The sequence below is a fragment of the Haematobia irritans genome, chromosome 4 (assembly GCF_050003625.1).
Source record: "Haematobia irritans isolate KBUSLIRL chromosome 4, ASM5000362v1, whole genome shotgun sequence".
NCBI classification, from domain to species: Eukaryota; Metazoa; Arthropoda; class Insecta; order Diptera; family Muscidae; genus Haematobia; species Haematobia irritans.
Genome location: NC_134400.1, coordinates 196,497,029 through 196,519,117, shown reverse-complemented (window position 1 = coordinate 196,519,117; position 22,089 = coordinate 196,497,029). Strand labels below are relative to the sequence as shown.

General features: G+C 34.2%; 1 protein-coding gene across 1 annotated transcript in view; it reads left to right on the top strand.

Moving 5' to 3' along the window:
• The first annotated feature begins 235 nt into the window (after positions 1-235).
• Exn (Ephexin) overlaps positions 236-22,089 on the top strand; it is a 204,063-nt gene continuing 182,209 nt past the window's right edge. Inside the window, exons 1-2 of the mRNA XM_075307890.1 lie at positions 236-586; positions 16,876-17,388. The gene's annotated coding sequence lies outside the window, so the exon portion shown is untranslated. The remainder of the gene's footprint in view (positions 587-16,875; positions 17,389-22,089) is intronic.

Below are 22,089 nucleotides of genomic sequence, written 5' to 3'. Positions count from 1 at the left end.
TTTTTTACTCTGCTGCTGGCTCTCAGTTCGACTGTCTGGTTGGCTAGCCAGACAGCTCTGAGTTTTTGTTTCGCATATTTATCGATTGTTGTTGCTATTTCATTATTGTTGGGGTTTATAAAGTGATGGCAGTGCTTTTTTACGCTCACTTTGGGAGCTATTGTTATTGTATTTGCCTTTTTGTTGTAGTACTTTTTTGTTGTATTTCTTGAAATGTGCTTAACTTTTCTCCAGTCTCATTGTGAACGCGATCGTGTAAAGTTCCTCCACAGCTACAAAGCACTTTTAGGTCATTTACTTACTTACTAAACGTTGAAGCTAATCGATTCTTTGACCGTTTGATGAGTGATGACGACTGTGAATAGAAGGGTCATTCATTAGAATTTGTCTAAAAAAAAAAAAAATAATAATAATCGCGTATCTTTAACTGCTAGTGATAATGGTTTCGTTTAAACGAAAAAGTAACATTGTTTGTCTCTCTATCTCACTCTCTTGGATTTCCTTAGTTCGTGTATGAATTTATGGCTAAGGGAGAAGAAAAGTTTATCTAAAGAAAGTTAATCAAAAGTGCTGAAGATAATAAAATGTGAGAATTATTATAAATAAAAAAAATTTTAAAGAAAACAAAAAACAAATATAATGAAAAAAATTGAAAAAAAATGTTGTAATAATAGCTAACAGATGTAAAGTAGTGTCCCCTAAATTCCATATACAAAACGCCAATAATACAAAAAATAAAATATATAAAAATATGATGTGCAAAAAAAAACAATTTAAAACATAAATATGAAATAGAAATGTGAACAAAATTTTGTTTACAAAAATTATATTAATTAAATAAATTTACAATGTTTTTTTTTTATACAAGAATGTGATAACTACAAAAAAAATATATTAAAAAAAATCTTGAATATAAAATATATCAATAAACAATTACTATAAATATTTTATGAACTTTTAAAATTTTTATTAAGTACTACGTAATGGAGCTTAACAATTAAGAAAATAATATAGATTATTATCGAAAAGATAGACCGAAAAGACCAAAAAGCCTTAAAGTTTAACAATTGTTAAGGAATTTCAATAATTTAGCCATAATTATCAAATGGCAATTGTAAAATAATTTGCAATTAAAACAAATCGTTTGTTTTTATACCCTCCACCATAGGATGGGGGTATATTAACTTTGTCATTCCCTTTGTAACACATCGAAATATTGCTCTAAGACCCCATAAAGTATATATATTCTGGGTCGTGGTGAAATTATGAGTCGATCTGAGCATGTCCGTCCATCCGTCCGTCCGTCTGTTGAAATCACGCTAATTTCCGAACGAAACAAGCTATCGACTTGAAACTTGGCACAAGTACACCCAGAGAAGGAATATGTTCACCTCAAACATGTTTTAAGAGCAAAATGTTATTTTTGGGTGGTGACCATGTAACATGGTTTTCGCAACCATGTTATTTTTCCGGAAATCATTTATCCGATTTCGGCAAGCAGGTTATATTTGACGAGAAAATAACATTTTCGTGACAAACATGTTACATGGTCACCATATAAAAATAACATTTTGCTCTTGAAACATGTTTGAGGTGATCATATTCCTTCTATGCGTGTAGTTGTTATTGATGTAGGTCGGATGGTATTGCAAATGGGCCATATCGGTCCACTTTTACGTATAGTCCCCATATAAACGGACCCCCAAATTTGGCTTGCAGGCCCTCTAAGAGAAGCAAATTTCATCCGATCCGGCTGAAATTTGGTACATGGTGTTAGTATATGGTCTCTAACAACCATGCAAAAATTGGTCCACATCGGTCCGTAATTATATATAGCCCCCATATAAATCGATTCCCCGATTTGGCTTTCGGAGCCTCTAAGAGAAGCAAATTTCATCCAATCGGGTTGAAATTTGGGACATGGTGTTAGTATGTGGTCTCTAACAACCATGCAAAAATTGGTTCACATCGGTGCATAATTATGTATAGCCCCCGTATAAACCGATCACCAGATTTGGCTTGCGGAGCCTCTTGGAAGATCAAAATTCATCTGGTTCAGTTGATATTTGGTACGTGGTGTTAATATATGGCCTCAAACACCCATGCAAAAATTGGTTGAAATCGGTCCATAATTATATATAGCCCCCATATAAAGCGATTAGACTTCCGGTCTATTCGGTTGAAATTTGGTACGTGATGTTAGTATTTGGTATCCAACAACCATGCAGGAATTGGTTCATATCAGTCCATAATTATATATAACCCGCATATAAACCGATCCCCAGATTTGATCTCCGATGCCTTTTGGAGAAGCAAAATTCATCCGATCTGGTTGAAATTTGGTACGTGGTGGTTGTATATGATATTTAACAACCGTGCCAAAAGTGGTCCATATCAGTCCATAATCATATATAGCCCCCATATAAACCGATACCGAGATTTGGTTTTGGAGCCCATTGGAGGAGCAAGTTTCATCCGAGTCAGTTGAAATTTGGTACATTGTGCTAGTATATGGCCGTTAACAACCATGCCTAACTAGGGCCATATCGGTCTATAGTTATATATATATATATATATCCCTCATATAAATCGATTTCCAATCACACAAAAATTGGTCCATATCAAGTTCATAATTGTATATAGCCCCCATATAAGCGACCCCCATATTTCAATGCTGACTCTCTACGTACCGTGCAAAAGTCCATATCGATTCGTAATTATTTGTAGACTTAAGTATACATAACTTTTTTGTCTAATATATACCACGTATGGACTAACTCACAATTTAGAAAACGATGTTAAGAAGTTTTAAGATAGGTTAGGTTAGGTGGCAGCCCGATGTATCAGGCTCACTTAGACTATTCAGTCCATTGTGATACCATATTGGTGAACTTCTCTCTTATCACTGAGTGCTGCCCGATTCCATGTTAAGCTCAATGACAAGGGACCTCCTTTTTATAGCCGAGTCCGAACGGCGTTCCACATTGCAGTGAAACCACTTAGAGAAGCTTTGAAACCCTCAGAAATGTCACCAGTATTACTGAGGTGGTATAATCCACCGCTGAAAAACTTTTTGGTGTTCGGTCGAAGCAGGAATCGAACCCACGACCTTGTGTATGCAAGGCGGGCATGCTAACCATTGCACCACGGTGGCTCCCAAGTTTTAAGATACCACAACCCAAGTATTTCGATTGTGGATGACAGTCTTTCGTAAAAGTTTCTACGGAATCCATGGTGGAGGGTACATAAGATTCGGCCTGGCCGAACTTACGCCCGTATATACTTGTTTTCTATTGGATTGATAAGCAGTATATAATAAGGAATTGTAGTTAATATTTGAGATATGAGAAAAAGAATGCAATCGTAGAAAATTCCATTAAAATAATAGCAAGAATCATGCTCTTGTTGTATTATTGGCATATTTGAAAAATAGTGTGATTCATATGAATCGATATTCTTGGCACCGTGATTTCCTAACTTTCTTAGCCCATTTGGAAAATATTTACCCTTTAAGTTTACATTTGGTAAAGTGACTATTTGAATTTCCCTCTTATCAATGAGCGTTTTATAGTCGAGTCCAAATATTCCGATCCAATTCTACATATGGTACAAATTGAAAAAGAAATCATGTTGTGGCTTCTTTTTATATTTCAAGCAAATTGTATAAAAATAGCGATTTTTTTTCTTCTATTCTTTCAATTCATAAATTGTGAATTGGATAAATTCACAGAAAATATATCACCAATATTTTTCGAAATAAAAAAATAATTGAATTAAAAAAAAAACAAATATATATGGCCGTAAATTCGGCCAGGCCGATTCTTATCTACCCTGCACCTTGGATTGCGTAGAAACTTATACGAAAGACTGTCATCCACAATCGAATTACTTGGGTTGTGGTATCTTAAAACTTTGGAGCCACCGTGGTGCAATGGTTAACATGCCCGCCTTGCATACACAAGGTCGTGGGTTCGATTCCTGCTTCGACCGAACACCAAAAAGTTTTTCAGCGGTGGATTATACCACCTCAGTAATGCTGGTGACATTTCTGAGGGTTTCAAAGCTTCTCTAAGTGGTTTCACTGCAATGTGGAACGCCGTTCGGACTCGGCTATAAAAAGGAGGTCCCTTGTCATTGAGCTTAACATGGAATCGGGCAGCACTCAGTGATAAGAGAGAAGTTCACCAATGTGGTATCACAATGGACTGAATAGACTAAGTGAGCCTGATACATCGGGCTGCCACCTAACCTAACCTATCTTAAAACTTCTTTACATCGTTTTCTAAATTGTGAGTTAGTGCATACGTGGTATATATTAGACAAAAAAGTTATGTATAGGTAAGTCTACAAATAATTACGAATCGACATGGACTTTAGCACGGTACGTACACTGAAAAAAATATTGCCGTGAGGTCAGAGATTTTATGTCCTTAAAATACAAACGCAAATTTTGCTTAGCATAGAAGACGCATTTCTCTAATATAAAGATTTTTTTCCTTGTCCAAAAGTCGATAAACTTTTTAATGAAGTCGTATTGTCCTTATAATTAAGTGCTTTGACTTAAAAATGGGTATCATAACATGAAAGAAAACATTTTTGGCCTAAGGTCAACATGACTTTAAATTCTTTAAAATGAATGAAATTGTCTTTAAATTTGTTGTCTTTTTGCATCTTGACTGACTACAATGCAAAAAATCATTCAAATATAGGACATGTTTTTCAAAACTTTATTTTAAAGACATTTTTTACTTGAAACATAGCATATTTTCTACTGGAAGCCGAGTCTGAATTTAGAAAATAAAGTTGTCGTTAATTCGTTTTTAAAGGACTGATAGCATATGAAGAAAAAAAAATCTGAAAAAACGAAAAATTAGAATTTGCTTCCTAAAAGCAAGTACACACACCCCAAATTTAAAAGAGAATTGTGTCTTAAAAGTATCCTTAATTGTATTCTCCGCTTCTTTGTCTCGGAATCAATAGCAAAATTGTTAAAGTAAAGATAAAATCTTTGGAATCGGACATGCTTTTTTTCAGTGTAGTTGATGGATACCATATACTAACATCACGTACCAAATTTCAACCGAATCGGATGAATTTTGCTCTTCCAAGGGGCTCCGGAGGTCAAATCTGGGTATCGGTTTATATAGGGCCTATATATAATTATTGACCGATTTCGACCAATTCTTTCATGGGTGTTTGAGGCCATATATTAACAGCACGTACCAAATTTCAACTGAATCAGATGAATTTTGGTCTTCCAAGAGGCTCCGGAGGTAAAATCTGGTGATCGGTTTATATGGGGCCTATATATAATTATTGACCGATGTGGACCAATTTTTGCATGGTTATTAGAGACCATATACTAACACCATGTACCGAATTTCAGCCGGATCGGATGAAATTTGCTTCTCTTAGAGGCTCCGCAAGCCAAATCGGGGGATCGGTTTATATGGGGGCTATATGTAATTATGGACTGATGTGGACCAATTTTTGCATGGTTGTTAGATACCATACCGGATCGGATGAAATTTGCTTTTCTTAGAGGCTCCGCAAGCCAAATCAGAGATCGGTTTATATGGGGGCTGTATGTAACAGGTTGGCTGATAAGTCCCCGGTCTAACAAAGAAAAACAGATTTTTTTGTCAAAATTCGTTTTTATTATTCAACATAGTTTCCTTCAAGAGCGATACAACGATTATAACGACCTTCCAATTTTTTGATACCATTTTGGTAGTACTCCTACGGTTTTGCCTCAAAATAGGCCTCAGTTTCGGCGATCACCTCTTCATTGCAGCCAAATTTTTTCCCTGCGAGCATCCTTTTGAGGTCTGAGAACAAGAAAAAGTCGCTGGGGACCAGATCTGGAGAATATTCATTAATTTTTGCTATCGTTCGCAATGACTTGTGGCACGGTGCGTTGTCTTGGTGGAACAACACTTTTTTCTTCTTCATATGGGGCCGTTTTGCCGCGATTTCGACCTTCAATCGCTTCAATAACGCCATATAATAGTCACTGTTGATGGTTTTTCCCTTCTCAAGATAATCGATACAAATTATTCCATGCGCATCCCAAAAAAAAAGAGGCCATTACTTGGCCAGCGGACTTTTGAGTCTTTCCACGCTTCGGAGACGGTTCACCGTTCGCTGTCCACTTAGCAGACTGTCGATTGGACTCAGGAGTATAGTGATGGAGCCATGTTTCATCCATTGTCACATATCGACGGAAAAACTCCGGTGTATTACGAGTTAACAGCTGCAAACACCGCTCAGAATCATCAAGACGGTGTTTTTTGTCAAATGTGAGCTCGCGCGGCACCCATTTTGCACAGAGCTTCCGCATATCCAAATATTGATGAATGATATGGCCATCACGTTCCTTTGATATCTTTAAGGCCTCTGCTATCTCGATCAACTTCATTTTACGGTTAATCACAATCATTTTGTGGATTTTTTTTTGATGTTTTCGTCGGTAACCACCTCTTTCGGGCGTCCACTGCGTTCACCGTCCTCCGTGCTCATTTCATCACGCTTGAATTTTGCATACCAATCAATTATTGTTGATTTCCCTGGGGTAGAGTCCGGAAACTCATTATCCAGCCAAGTTTTTGCTTTCACCGTATTTTTTCCCTTCAGAAAACAGTATTTTATCAAAACAAGAAATTCCCTTTTTTCCATTTTTTCTCAATAACAAAAGTTGCTTCACAAAAGACGCTCTATCTCACAAACTAATTGACTTACAGACATCAAATTTTGACACGAATCATTTGAAGGTTGGTACTATATAAAAATAATATGCATTTAATACTAGCGACGCCATCTATGTGTCAGACCGGGAACTTATCAGCCAACCTGTTAATTATGGACTGATGTGGACCAATTTTTGCATTGTTGTTAGATATCATATACTTACACCATGTACCAAATTGCAGCCGGATGGGATGAAATTTGCTTCTCTTAGAGCAATCGCAAGTTAAATTTGGGGTCCGTTTATATGGGGGCTATACGTAAAAGTGGACCGATATGGCCCATTTGCAATACCATCCGACCTACATCAAGAGCAAAATATTATTTTTGGATGGTGACCATGTAATTTATTTCGAAATCGAAGAACCACAAATCAGCGATAAGTGCTATTAACTGATTAATCATTCTCAATCTTTAATAGAATTATCCACAATATGTGCGTCACTGGAGAGAAAACACTTTAATTTGATGGTCATTCGTAGTCTGTATTCACACATTAAGATTCATTTTAGAACAAGTGGCTAAATGGCATGCAAATCATCCAAAAAGAAGATAAACAAATGTTACCTATTCGAATAAAAACAAAAAGTTTTGAATTTTAATTGGTATAACTGTCCAATTAACGAGGATGATTTCACAAGTATCATAATTGTTTATTTATTTATTTATTTTTTTTTTTTGCTTTTTTAAAAATTGTCAGTTTGGCAAGGGGAGGGGGCAAGATGAGCAATTTCCTCCATTCCTCACTGTAGCCGAGCTTATATGGGGGCTATATACAATTATGAACTTGATGTGGACCAATTTTTGTGTGATTGGGGATCGATTTCTTTGAGGGCTATATATAACTATAGACCGATATGGACCTAGTTAGGCATGGTTGTTAACGGCCATACACTAGCACAATGTACCAAATTTCAACTGACTCGAATGAAATTTGCTCCTCCAAGAGGCTCCAAAACTACCATGTACCAAATTTCAACCAGATCGGATGAATTTTGCTTCTCCAAAAGGCACCGGAGGTCAAATCTGGGGATCGGTTTATGTGGGGGCTATATATAATTATGGACCGATTTCGACCAATTTTTGTATGGGTGTTTGAGGCCATATATTAACACCACGTACCAAATTTCAACTGAATGAGATGAAATTTGGTCTTCGGAGGTCAAATCTGGTGATCGGTTTATATGGGGGCTATATATAATTATGGACCGATGTGGACCAATTTGCATGGTCACTAGAGACCATATACTTACACTATGTATAAAATTTCAGCCGGATCGGATGAAATTTGCTTCTCTTCGAGGCTGCGCAAGCCAAATCTGGGGATCGGTTTATATGGGGCCTATATATAAAGGGTGATATGGTCAAAATTTGGTCAAGGGAAAACGCGTGTAAATCGGTGAAATCGTTTATTTAAAAAAATCAAATTAAATTTCTTTTCCAAGTTCAATTAGTATAAAATTCAGGAGAAATATTCAATTAGGCTTTCGCTTTTTCAAATCCGTATTGCTGGGCCACACGCTTGACACCTGCCATCAGATTTTGTACAGCCACCTTGTCCACCTTCTTCGCCGCAGAAATCCAGTTTGCCTTGAACTGCTGCTCGTCCTTAGCAGTTTTTTTGGTCTTCTTTAGGTTCCGCTTGACAATAGCCCAGTATTTCTCAATTGAGCGGAGCTCTGGCGTGTTGGGAGGGTTCTTGTCCTTGGGAACCACCTGAACGTTGTTGGCGGCGTACCACTCCATGGCCTTTTTACCGTAATGGCAAGATGCCAAATCCGGCCAAAATAGTACGGAACAACCGTATTTCTTCACGAAAGGCAGCAGACGTTTATTCAAACACTCTTTCACGTAAATTTCTTGGCTTGCCAAACCAGATATTTCTTTGCGAACTTTGACAGTTTTATGTGCTTGAAAATATCTGCTACCTTTCCCCTTCCTTTTGCCGTATAAAACTCCTGTCCGGGAAGCTGCTTGTAGTCGGCTTTGACGTAGGTTTCGTCGTCCATTACCACGCAGTCAAACTTCGTCAGCATCGTCGTGTACAGCCTCCGGGATCGCGCTTTGGCCGTCGTATTTTGTTTATCATTGCGATTTGGAGTCACTACCTTCTTGTAAGTCGATAGTCCGGCTCGTTTTTTGGCACGATGCACGGTTGTAGACGATACACCCAGCTTATTTGCGGCATCTCGGATAGAGAGGTTAGGGTTTCGCTTGAAACTCTCTTTGTCGTCTCAGCGGCTTCCGGTTTTCGATTTCCCCCCGATCCAGACTTCCTGGCTGTCGACAAACGTTCCCCAAACACTTTAATTACATTTGTAACGGTTGATTTGGCAACTTTTAGCGATTTTGCCAGCTTTGCGTGCGAGTAGCTCGGATTTTCGCGATGCGCGAGCAAAATTTTGATACGCTGCTCTTCTTGCTTGGACGGCATTTGGACAACTGAAGAGTGAATTCCAAAATCAAAATAGGGGCAACATTCTACACACACACACCTTCAAAATGAGGGGTGTTCAGGTTTTTTAAATGCAAAATTGAAAGAAATACGTCAAGTTTATATTGACCAAATTTTGACCATATCACCCTTTAATTATGGACCGATGTGGACCAATTTTTGCATGGTTGTTAGAGACCATATACTAACACCATGTACCAAATTTCAGCCGGATCGGATGAAATTTGGGGGTCCGTTTATATGGGGGCTATACGTAAAAGTGGACCGATATGGCCCATTTGCAATACCGTCAGACCTACATCAATAGCAACTACTTGTGCCAAGTTTCAAGTCCATAGCTTGTTTCGTTCGGAAGTTAGCGTGATTTCAACAGACGGACGGACGGACATGCTTAGATCGACTCAGAATTTCACCACGACCCAGTATATACTTTATGGCGTCTTAGAGCAATATTTCGATGTGTTACAAACGGAATGATAAAGTTAATATACCCCCATCCTGTGGTGGAGGGTATTGTTACGAATTTGATAATTATAGATATAAGTTTATTTAAATTAGTTTCCGTTAATTTAAAATTTAAAATTGTAACGATAAAATTTCGCTATCACTTGTTGGAATCATCCATTCATTTTCTAGTATTTTCCTGAATTTCTTTTATGTTCTTTTGTTTGCTTACCGAAATGTTAGTTCTTACTCTCTCATAGAATAACAACCCCTTTGCTTTGTTATTTTGCTTTCTCATTTCATCTCATTGTCTATTGTCATTGTTGTTGTAGTAATGCGAGCATATATCTATGTGAGTGTGTATGTGTTTGGCAGCCACCAGACGAATTACTTAATGGTCGTAGATCCTTCTAGCATTGTCTAAGAATGTTCTGGCGTTGCCAGAATATTGTAGTGCTACCAGAATGTTCTCGTATTGCCACACCGTCATATATAAAAGCGCTCGCATGCTGCTAACGAGTCAGTCTTAATTAAAGCGTCAAACGAATAACTTCAGTGTGAACGAATTGTAAAGTGTGAAGTCAGTAAATAAATTGTAGATTGTCGTTATTTAGAAGAACTGTGTTTTAATTGTCGGGTAATTAAAAACGCCTAAATATAAAAACGTAACAATTGGTGTCGGAAGTGAAATAACGAAAAAAAATCTACAATGAAGTTTAATGAGCTTCGTGTGGAAGACTTAAAAAAGGAATTGAGCAAACTGGACCTGCCGACAACAGGCAATAAGGCCCAGCTTCAAAAGCGTCTACTGGAAGAGTTTGAACGGCGTAATATGGACATTGCGACGCATGAGTTTGATTCTAAGGAGGACATTGACGAATCAATACTCGTCAATACCAGCAGTGTAGAAAATCCATCTGTGGCTTCAAGTGTTGTGGATTACACCTCAATGCTCAATGTTTTAAGCAAAATGATGGAAGAAAACTCTAGAAAAATCATGGATGAGAATTCTAGATAAATGGAAGAAAATTCTAGAAAAATGGAAGAAAATTCTAGAAAAATGGAAGAAAATTCTAGAAAATTGCTGAAAGAAAATGCCCTACAAATGGAAGCAAATTCTAGAAAAATGGAAGAAAATTCTAGAAAATTGGAAGAAAAATTCGACGAAAATTCTAGAATGGTCAACGAAAAATTACAACAAATTTCTGAAGGCATGGAGAAACGTGTGGACCATATAGAAAATCAAATTGTGGAATTGGATAAGAAATTTGTGGTTCACGATGAAAAATTTCTACACCTTGAGAAAAAAATGTCAGAGCTGGAAATTAAAGGTGGTCCAGTGCGCGTCATCGAGGGCTCAAAAATCAAAACTCCTGTTTTCGATGGTTCAACGTCATTTGATGTCTTCAAATTCCAATTCGAAATGGTTGCTTGTAGAAATTTGTGGAATGACGATGATAAAGCAATTGAACTTCTATTGGCATTAAAGGGCAATGCTGCTGATGTGATACAAAGCATTCCCGCTGCTTCTAGAAATAACTATAATGAAGTAATAGCGGCACTTCAACGCAAGTATGGTGGAGAGCACAAGCAGGACATCTTCAGAATGGAATTGAGAGGAAGAATCCAGAAATCGAATGAAACCCTACAAGATTTCGCAACAGAAGTTGAGCGGCTAGTGCTTTTGACATACCCAGGTGAGAGTCATCCTCTTGTGGACCGCATCAAGATTGAAACCTTCGTCAATGGAATTCGAGACCCAGATATAAAATGTGCAACATATGCGTCACAAAAGGCTACATTCGCTGAAACAGTAACATTCGCACTTGCACAGGAGACTGCGAGATTGCTAGCGCGGCCTCAAATTCACAAGGTACGTAAAGTAGAGACAGAGTGTGATGAATCAAAGTCCGTTATTGAGTCGATGAAAGAGGCCATGAAGCAGGCAATGCAAGAAATGAAGCAAGAGGCAAATAAATCCCGGATCAAATGCTATAACTGTGATAAGCCGGGACATCTAGCTCGAGAATGCAAAGCACGACGCAAACGGTCAAGGTCCACATCACCATCTCCATTAAACAATAGCCATAAGAAGGTGACCCCACAGTCAAGTGAGTCACCTTTAAACTAAATCGAGCTAGTTCAGCGGGGCAAGAGCTGGCTCCCACAGACGATGGCCCCACCATCTCCATAGCAATAGTTCAACAGAAAAATAGCAATTTAACTATTGCGGGTGTTATTAATGGCGACAAGCGTACTTTGACGTTGGATACTGGTGCATCAAAGTCTATCATTAGATCTGATTTAGTAAAAGGAAAAGTTACACCACTGATTGGAGTCAAGCTACGCACGGCTACAGGGGAACCCGCAACCGTATATGGAAAGGTCACCGTAAAATTAACTATTGCTAACAAATCCGTTACTTATGATTTCATTGTGGCCGATATTGTAGACGAAGTTATAATTGGAGCGGATTTCATGATTGCTTTTGGCCTCAATCTGGATATGAAGCGTCGTGTAATGACATGGTGCGATGCCGAAATAACGGTAAACGTGGGATACGACGAGAATACACCTGTCAGACGTTTGACAACGAGCCAGTCAGAGTCTATACCACCGAATGCCGAAGCAATTATATGGGTTCCTATGAATGGAGATTGTGAAGTCGGCCAATTGTGGGTTGTTGAACCAGCAGAAAACAAAAGCAACAACATCTTGATAGCAAATGCCCTGGTAACAACGAACGAAGAGAGACTAATACCAGTTCGTGTCTTGAACTTGTCTGACAATCATGAGCAAATTGTAAAATTTTCTGATATTGGAAAATGTACACCAGCCGAGGCAATAGTCAATTTGGAAGGCAACTCATCAAAGACACATGGAGCAGTGAGAAAACATCTAGAAGGGTATTTCGAGGCTTGGACACGTCATCTATCGCCGTCAGAGAGAAATAAAGCCAAGCAATTGTTGTGGAAAAACGCCTCTGCTTTTGCTTCTGAAAAGGGAAATCAAGGAAGAACATCTGTAGTGAAACATGAAATTAAAACCGCAGAAGAAAGGCCCATAAAACAGGCACCACGAAGTGTTCCCCTGGCAAAAAGAGACGAAGTTCAAAAGCTCATAAAGGAAATGGCGGAGAGTGGAGTGATCGAGCCATCATCAAGTCCTTGGTGTTCCCCAGTTGTGCTGGTCAAAAAGAAAGATGGAAGTACCCGATTCTGCGTGGACTACAGAAAACTGAATGATGTCACCAAAAAGGACAGTTATCCGCTTCCACGCATTGATGACACGTTGGACACACTAGCCGGAACAACATGGTTTTCTACGCTTGATTTGCAGAGTGGATATTGGCAAGTAGAGATCGCCGAGAAAGACAAGGAAAAGACGGCTTTTGGCGTTAATGGCGGTCTCTGGCAATTCAATGTAATGCCGTTCGGGCTCTGCAACGCTCCGGCTACCTTCGAAAGATTGATGGAGCGGGTACTGAAGGGGTTGCACTGGAAGTCGTGCTTGATATACTTGGACGACATCATAGTGATGGGCAAAACATTTGACGAGCACCATAAGAACTTGAAAGACGTTATCCAGCAATTGTCAGCCGCTGGTCTACGCATTAACGCAAAGAAATGCTCCCTTTTCCAGCGGGAAGTTAAATACCTGGGTCATCATGTGACTGCAGAGGGCATATCCACCGATGAAGACAAAATCCAAGCTGTCAGAGATTGGCCACGACCCCGAAATCTACACGAATTAAGAAGTTTCCTTGGGTTATGTACATATTACCGACGATTCGTCCCAAACTTCGCCAGCATCGCCGCTAGTCTCCATAAATTGACGCAAAAAGGTCAGAAGTTCCAGTGGAGCGACGAACAGGAGGATTCATTCCAACATTTAAAAGAACTTTTATGTTCAGCTCCTGTTCTAGCGTATCCTATTCCGGGCGAAAAATTTGTTTTGGATACAGATGCTAGCGCGCATGGTATTGGAGGTGTGCTATCCCAACAGATAGACGGCAAGGAGAAGGTCATCGGATATTTCAGCCGAACGTTGTCCAAGCCCGAAAAGAACTACTGTGTAACGCGACGAGAGCTGCTAGCCGTCATAGAGAGTGTAAAACATTATCATAAATATTTGTATGGACAACACTTCTTGCTCAGGACTGATCACTCAGCTCTACGATGGTTGCTCCAATTCAAGAATCCGGAAGCTCAACTGGCACGTTGGATCGAGAGGCTCCAAAGCTATGATTTCAGTATCGAGCATAGAAAAGGTGGAAAACACGGTAACGCTGACGCCTTGTCACGTCGACCTTGCAGTATAGAATGCAAGCACTGCTCGAAAGCTGAACACAAGGAGGAGATTGTTGATATTCGGCTGTTACACGTCGAATCTGGAGTGGACTGGCCAACAGAACAGCGTAAAGATCCCATTTTGATCAAAATTATTTTGGCAAAGGAAGAGAACAAGAAGCCCAGTAAGAAAGACATTGCAGCCGAAAGTCCACTTATGAAATCATACTGGGCTCAATGGGATAGTTTAGTTCTAGTCAATGGATCCCTGCAACGTAAATGGGAAAGCGAAGATGGCAAGAGCAGCCGAAATTTGATCATCGTTCCAGATTCCAAAATAAGAGATGTTTTGGCGGAGTTCCATAATGGTCCCAGTGGAGGTCATCTGGGAATAACCAAAACCGCCGAGAAAGTGAAGCAACGATTCTACTGGGTTGGATGCCAGAAATCAATTGCTGAATGGGTAGCCAATTGCGAGAAGTGCATGAAGGCGAAAGGTCCAACAAGGAAAAGTCGAGGTCCTATGCAAGAATATAGACCAGGAGCCCCGTTTGAAAGAATAGCAATGGACGTGGCAGGCCCTTTCCCAGTAAGTGATTCTGGAAACCGTTATGTCCTTGTGGTCATGGATTACTTCAGCAAATGGCCGGAGGTGTATGCAATTCCAAACCAAGAAGCAAAAACGATTGTGGATGTTGTCAACAAAAACTGGATATGTCGCTACGGTGTGCCGTCCGAGATTCACTCAGACCAGGGAAGAAATTTTGAATCGGCCATATTCAAAGAGATGTGTGAATCCCTTGGTATCAAGAAAACGAGGACTACACCATTACATCCACAATCCGATGGCATGGTAGAAAGGTTTAATCGCACTCTGGAGGAACATCTTCGAAAAGTAGTGGACAACGGCCAGAGGGACTGGGACGAGCATATACCAAAGTTTTTGCTGTCGTATAGATCTGCCATTCATGATTCCACCTCTCGAACACCGGCCAATGTTCTATTCGGAACTGAGTTGAAGTTGCCTGGTGATCTGATATTCGGTGCTAAACCTAATGAGCTCGCCATGGAAGAAAACAGAAACGACATCCCAAACACTTTCGGTGAAGTTCACGAATCAGTGCGCAACAAAATAAAAATGGTCAGCAACAGAATGAAGGCGAGATACGATCGTGCTGTAAATACTGAAGGCTTCCAAGAAGAAGAATTGGTTCTGCTATTTAACCCGCAACGAAAGAAAGGATTGTGTCCTAAACTGCAAACACAGTGGGAAGGCCCATACAAAGTCATCAAGAAGATCAATGATGTTGTATACCGGATTCAGAAGGACGACAGCCCTAGATCAAAGATGAAAGTTGTACATCTGGAACGATTGGCTCCTTACGGAACAGGTTCTGTGCCTGTTCGGGACGAACAGGCTTAAGCGGGAGGCAGTGTTACGAATTTGATAATTATAGATATAAGTTTATTTAAATTAGTTTCCGTTAATTTAAAATTTAAAATTGTAACGATAAAATTTCGCTATCACTTGTTGGAATCATCCATTCATTTTCTAGTATTTTCCTGAATTTCTTTTATGTTCTTTTGTTTGCTTACCGAAATGTTAGTTCTTACTCTCTCATAGAATAACAACCCCTTTGCTTTGTTATTTTGCTTTCTCATTTCATCTCATTGTCTATTGTCATTGTTGTTGTAGTAATGCGAGCATATATCTATGTGAGTGTGTATGTGTTTGGCAGCCACCAGACGAATTACTTAATGGTCGTAGATCCTTCTAGCATTGTCTAAGAATGTTCTGGCGTTGCCAGAATATTGTAGTGCTACCAGAATGTTCTCGTATTGCCACACCGTCATATATAAAAGCGCTCGCATGCTGCTAACGAGTCAGTCTTAATTAAAGCGTCAAACGAATAACTTCAGTGTGAACGAATTGTAAAGTGTGAAGTCAGTAAATAAATTGTAGATTGTCGTTATTTAGAAGAACTGTGTTTTAATTGTCGGGTAATTAAAAACGCCTAAATATAAAAACGTAACAGTATAATTAATCGTATAAATTAATTTTTTAATTGACTTTGGTGATTGAGCTACCGTGGTGCAATGGTTAGCATGCCCGCCTTGCATACACAAGGTCGTGGGTTCGATCCCTGCTTCGACCGAACACCGAAAAGTTTTTCAGCGGTGGATTATCCCACCCCAGTAATGCTGGTGACATATCTGAGGGTCACAAAACTTCTTTAAGTGGTTTCACTGCATTGTGGAACGCCGTTCGGACTCGGCTATAAAAAGGAGGTCCCTTGTCATTGAGCTTAACTTGGAATCGGGCAGCACTCAGTGATAAGAGAGAAGTTCACCAATGTGATATCACAATGGACTGAATAGTCTAAGTGAGCCTGATACCATCGGGCTGCCACCTAACCTAACCTTGGTGATTGATACTATCATTTCTGTGATTGAGAACATTTCAATTAAAAATTAATTGGATCAATTAATTTCGTAATTGAAAACAAATTAATATTTTTTCATTGTATATAGTATTAGGTGGGTGGGATGGAAAAATTATCATTACCCCAAACAAAAATTATTATCATCGGAAATATTTAACTAATATAATATTTATCTAACAATGACGTTCATATGCATTCAAGCTATCCCTATTGAAATGCGGCCTTATCATATTACAATATATAGACATTTCTCTTGATATGGTAATGACGTTAAAGCAGTTACTCATCTTCTAGAATTGTGGTTCTGATATAGCACAAATAGAAAACAAACAATGTTCAAGAAAAAAAATTTATCTTTTATAAAAAAAAATAGCGTATCCATATTACACAGAATCTGCTAAAAAAAAAAATAAAAAAACAACAACAATAACAAATATAAAAATAAATGAAAAAGTGAAAATACTAAAGATAAATCCATACTAATATTTTGTCATTTCAGTAGAAAAATCCAATCACAATGGCATGCTGTAAATCGGCAAAACGACAAAGGCTAAAAGGGCCAAGTCACTAAAGCAAAGCAAAAAATTAAAAAAAGAAAAAACGAACAAAATACAAAACAAACGTGTTTTTGTCATCTAAATGAAAAAAAGTATTAACGAATATTAAAAAAAAGAAAAAAATAAAAATAATCTTATATAGTGAAACCATCTTAAAATCATTTACAAGAAAATAGCAAAAAAGTGTCTCCTCTAATGAAATTTTAATTAAAATTTTATATTATTTTATTATTGTGTTGGACATAATAATAAATCAATCCCTCAAACTAATTTAACATATTGCGTGAAAGTTTTAACAGAAAAAGAGTTTTAATATTCAACCATAAATATTATCAAAGCTGTTTTAAATTTCAAAAAAAAACCCCATTGGAGTTTGCCGAAAAAAGTAGTAAAGCTCAGGGGAAAACAACATTGTTGCTTCTACAGATTCTGTTATTGGAACAATAAACAAAAATGTAAGTTATAAACTATTGCTTTAAGTTTGTTTTTAATATTTTTAATATTTTATTTTTAATATTGTTTTATACATGTTGCAAAACAAAGCAACACTCTGAAAAACTACTTTTTATTTGTGTTTCGGTTATTATAACAAAATTAATAAATTGAGGGAGGTAGTCTCAAAGCTAACACATCTAATACAAAGCAGAAGGGGACGGTAAAAAATAATTTAGAATAATAATTTTGTCAACATTTTATTTCTATAAAACATTTTCTGAAAATTTTATTTTCATAGAAAATTTTGTCAACATTTTATTTCTATAGAAAATTTTGTCAAAATGTTATTTCTATAGAAAATTTTGTTAAAATTTTGAGTTCTATAACAAATTGTGTCAAAATTTTAGTTTTATAGAAAATTTTGTCAAAATGTTGAGTTCTATAACAAATTGTGTCAAAATTTTAGTTCTATAGAAAATGTTGTTCAAATTTTGAGTCCTATAACAAATTGTGTCAAAATTTTATTTCTATAGAAAATTTTGTCAAAATTTTATTTCTATAGACAATTTTGTCAAAATTTTATTTATATAGGAAATTTTGTCAAAATGTTATTTCTATAGAAAATTTTGTCAAAATTTTGAGTTCTATAACAAATGTTGTCAAAATTTTAGTTCTATAGAAAATTTTGTTCAAATTTTGAGTTCTATAACACATTGTGTCAAAATTTTATTTCTATAGAAAATTTTGTCAACATTTTATTTACATAGGAAATTTTGTCAAAATGTTATTTCTATAGAAAATTTTGTCAAAATTATGAGTTCTATAACAAATTGTGTCAAAATTTTAGTTCTATAGAAAATTTTGTTCAAATTTTGAGTTCTATATCAAATTGTGTCAAAATTTTATTTCTATAGAAAATTTTGTCAAAATTTTATTTATATAGGAAATTTTATCAAAATGTTATTTCTATTGAAAGTTTTGTCAAAATTTTATTTCTATAGAAAATTTCGACAAAATTTTATTTCTATAGACAATTTTGTCAAAATTTTATTTATATAGGAAATTTTGTCAAAATGTTATTTCTATTGAAAGTTTTGTCAAAATTTTATTTATATAGGAAATTTTGTCAAAATGTTATTTCTATTGAAAGTTTTGTCAAAATTTTATTTATATAGGAAATTTTGTCAAAATGTTATTTCTATAAAAAATTTTGTCAAAATTTTGAGTTCTATAACAAATTGTGTCAAAATTTTAGTTCTATAGAAAATTTTGTTCAAATTTTGAGTTCTATAACAAATTGTGTCAAAATTTTATTTCTATAGAAAATTTTGTCAAAATTTTATTTCTATAGACAATTTTGTCCAAATTTTGTCAAAATGTTATTTCTATAGAAAATTTTGTCAAAATTTTGAGTTCTATAACAAATTGTGTCAAAATTTTAGTTCTATAGAAAATTTTGTTCAAATTTTGAGTTCTATATCAAATTGTGTCAAAATTTTATTTCTATAGAAAATTTTGTCAAAATTTTATTTCTATAGAAAATTTTGTCAAAATTTTATTTATATAGGAAATTTTGTCAAAATGTTATTTCTATTGAAAATTTTGTCAAAGTTTTGAGTTCTATAACAAATTGTGTCAAAATTTTATTTCAATAGAAAATTTTGTCAAAATTTTATTTCTATAGACAATTTTGTCAACATTTTATTTATATAGGAAATTTTGTCAAAATGTTATTTCTATAGAAAATTTTGTCAAAATTTTGAGTTCTATAACAAATTGTGTCAAAATTTTAGTTCTATAGAAAATTTTGTTCAAATTTTGAGTTCTATATCAAATTGTGTCAAAATTTTATTTCTATAGAAAATTTTGTCAAAATTTTATTTATATAGGAAATTTTATCAAAATGTTATTTCTATTGAAAGTTTTGTCAAAATTTTATTTCTATAGAAAATTTCGACAAAATTTTATTTCTATAGACAATTTTGTCAAAATTTTATTTATATAGGAAATTTTGTCAAAATGTTATTTCTATTGAAAGTTTTGTCAAAATTTTATTTATATAGGAAATTTTGTCAAAATGTTATTTCTATTGAAAGTTTTGTCAAAATTTTATTTATATAGGAAATTTTGTCAAAATGTTATTTCTATAAAAAATTTTGTCAAAATTTTGAGTTCTATAACAAATTGTGTCAAAATTTTAGTTCTATAGAAAATTTTGTTCAAATTTTGAGTTCTATAACAAATTGTGTCAAAATTTTATTTCTATAGAAAATTTTGTCAAAATTTTATTTCTATAGACAATTTTGTCCAAATTTTGTCAAAATGTTATTTCTATAGAAAATTTTGTCAAAATTTTGAGTTCTATAACAAATTGTGTCAAAATTTTAGTTCTATAGAAAATTTTGTTCAAATTTTGAGTTCTATATCAAATTGTGTCAAAATTTTATTTCTATAGAAAATTTTGTCAAAATTTTATTTCTATAGAAAATTTTGTCAAAATTTTATTTATATAGGAAATTTTGTCAAAATGTTATTTCTATTGAAAATTTTGTCAAAGTTTTGAGTTCTATAACAAATTGTGTCAAAATTTTATTTCAATAGAAAATTTTGTCAAAATTTTATTTCTATAGACAATTTTGTCAACATTTTATTTATATAGGAAATTTTGTCAAAATGTTATTTCTATAGAAAATTTTGTCAAAATTTTGAGTTCTATAACAAATTGTGTCAAAATTTTAGTTCTATAGAAAATTTTGTTCAAATTTTGAGTTCTATAACAAATTGTGTCAAATTTTTTTTCTATAGAAAATTTTGTCAAAATTTTATTTCTATAGACAATTTTGTCCAAATTTTGTCAAAATGTTATTTCTATAGAAAATTTTGTTCAAATTTTGAGTTCTATAACAAATTGTGTCAAAATTTTAGTTCTATAGAAAATTTTGTCCAAATTTTATTTACATAGGAAATTTTGTCAAAATGTTATTACTATAGAAAATTTTGTTCAAATTTTGAGTTCTATAACAAATTGTGTCAAAATTTTAGTTCTATAGAAAATTTTGTTCCAATTTTGAGTTCTATAACAAATTGTGTCAAAATTTTTTTCCATAGAAAATTTTGTCAAAATTTTATTTCTATAGACAATTTTGTCCAAATTTTGTCAAAATGTTATTTCTATAGAAAATTTTGTCAAAATTTTGAGTTCTATAACAAATTGTGTCAAAATTTTAGTTCTATAGAAAATTTTGTTCAAATTTTGAGTTCTATAACAAATTGTGTCAAAATTTTATTTCTATAGAAAATTTTGTCAAAATGTTATTTCTATAGAAAATTTTGTCAAAATTTTGAGTTCTATAACAAATTGTGTCAAAATTTTAGTTCTATAGAAAATTTTGTTCAAATTTTGAGTTCTATAACAAATTGTGTCAAATTTTTTTTCTATAGAAAATTTTGTCAAAATTTTATTTCTATAGACAATTTTGTCAAAATGTTATTTCTATAGAAAATTTTGTCAAAATTTTGAATTCTATAACAAATTGTGTCAAAATTTTATTTCTATAGAAAATTTTGTTCAAATTTTGAGTTCTATAACAAATTGTGTCAAAATTTTAGTTCTATAGAAAATTTTGTCCAAATTTTATTTACATAGGAAATTTTGTCAAAATGTTATTACTATAGAAAATTTTGTTCAAATTTTGAGTTCTATAACAAATTGTGTCAAAATTTTAGTTCTATAGAAAATTTTGTTCCAATTTTGAGTTCTATAACAAATTGTGTCAAAATTTTTTTCCATAGAAAATTTTGTCAAAATTTTATTTCTATAGACAATTTTGTCCAAATTTTGTCAAAATGTTATTTCTATAGAAAATTTTGTCAAAATTTTGAGTTCTATAACAAATTGTGTCAAAATTTTAGTTCTATAGAAAATTTTGTTCAAATGTTGAGTTCTATAACAAATTGTGTCAAAATTTTATTTCTATAGAAAATTTTATCAAAATGTTATTTCTATAGAAAATTTTGTCAAAATTTTATTTCTATAGAAAAAATTGTCAAAATTTTATTTCTATAGAAAAATTTGTCAAAATTTTATTTCTATTAAAATTTTATTTCTATTTATAGTGTAGCTTAACCAACAGAGGAAAATAATGTTTGTCAAATTTATTTGGGCAACTATAACAAATTTTATTTCTATAAAAAATTTTGTAAAAATTTTATTTCTATAGAAAATTTTGCCAAATTTTTTTTCTATAGAAAATTTTGATAAAACTTTATTTCTACAGAAAATTTGTAAAAAAATATTTTTATAGAAATTTTATATAAATTTTATCTCTATAGAAAATGCTGTCAAAAGTTCATTCCTATAGAAAATTTGATTTCTATAGAAATTTTGCCAAATTTTATTTCTATAGAAAATTTAACCAAAATTGTATTTCTATAGAAAATTTTGCCAAAATTTGCAAATTTTATTTCTATAGGAAATTTTGTAAAAATTTTATTTCTATAGAAAATTTTGACAAAATTTTATTTCTATAAGAAATTTTGCCAAATTTTATTTCTATAGAAAATTTTGTTAAAACTCTATTTCTATAGAAAATTTGGAAAACATTTTTTAATAGAAATTCCATCTCTATAGTAATGTTGTTAAAATTTCATTTCTATAGAAAATTTTATTTCTATAGAAATTTTGCCAAATTTTATTTCTATAGAAAATTTAATCAAAATTT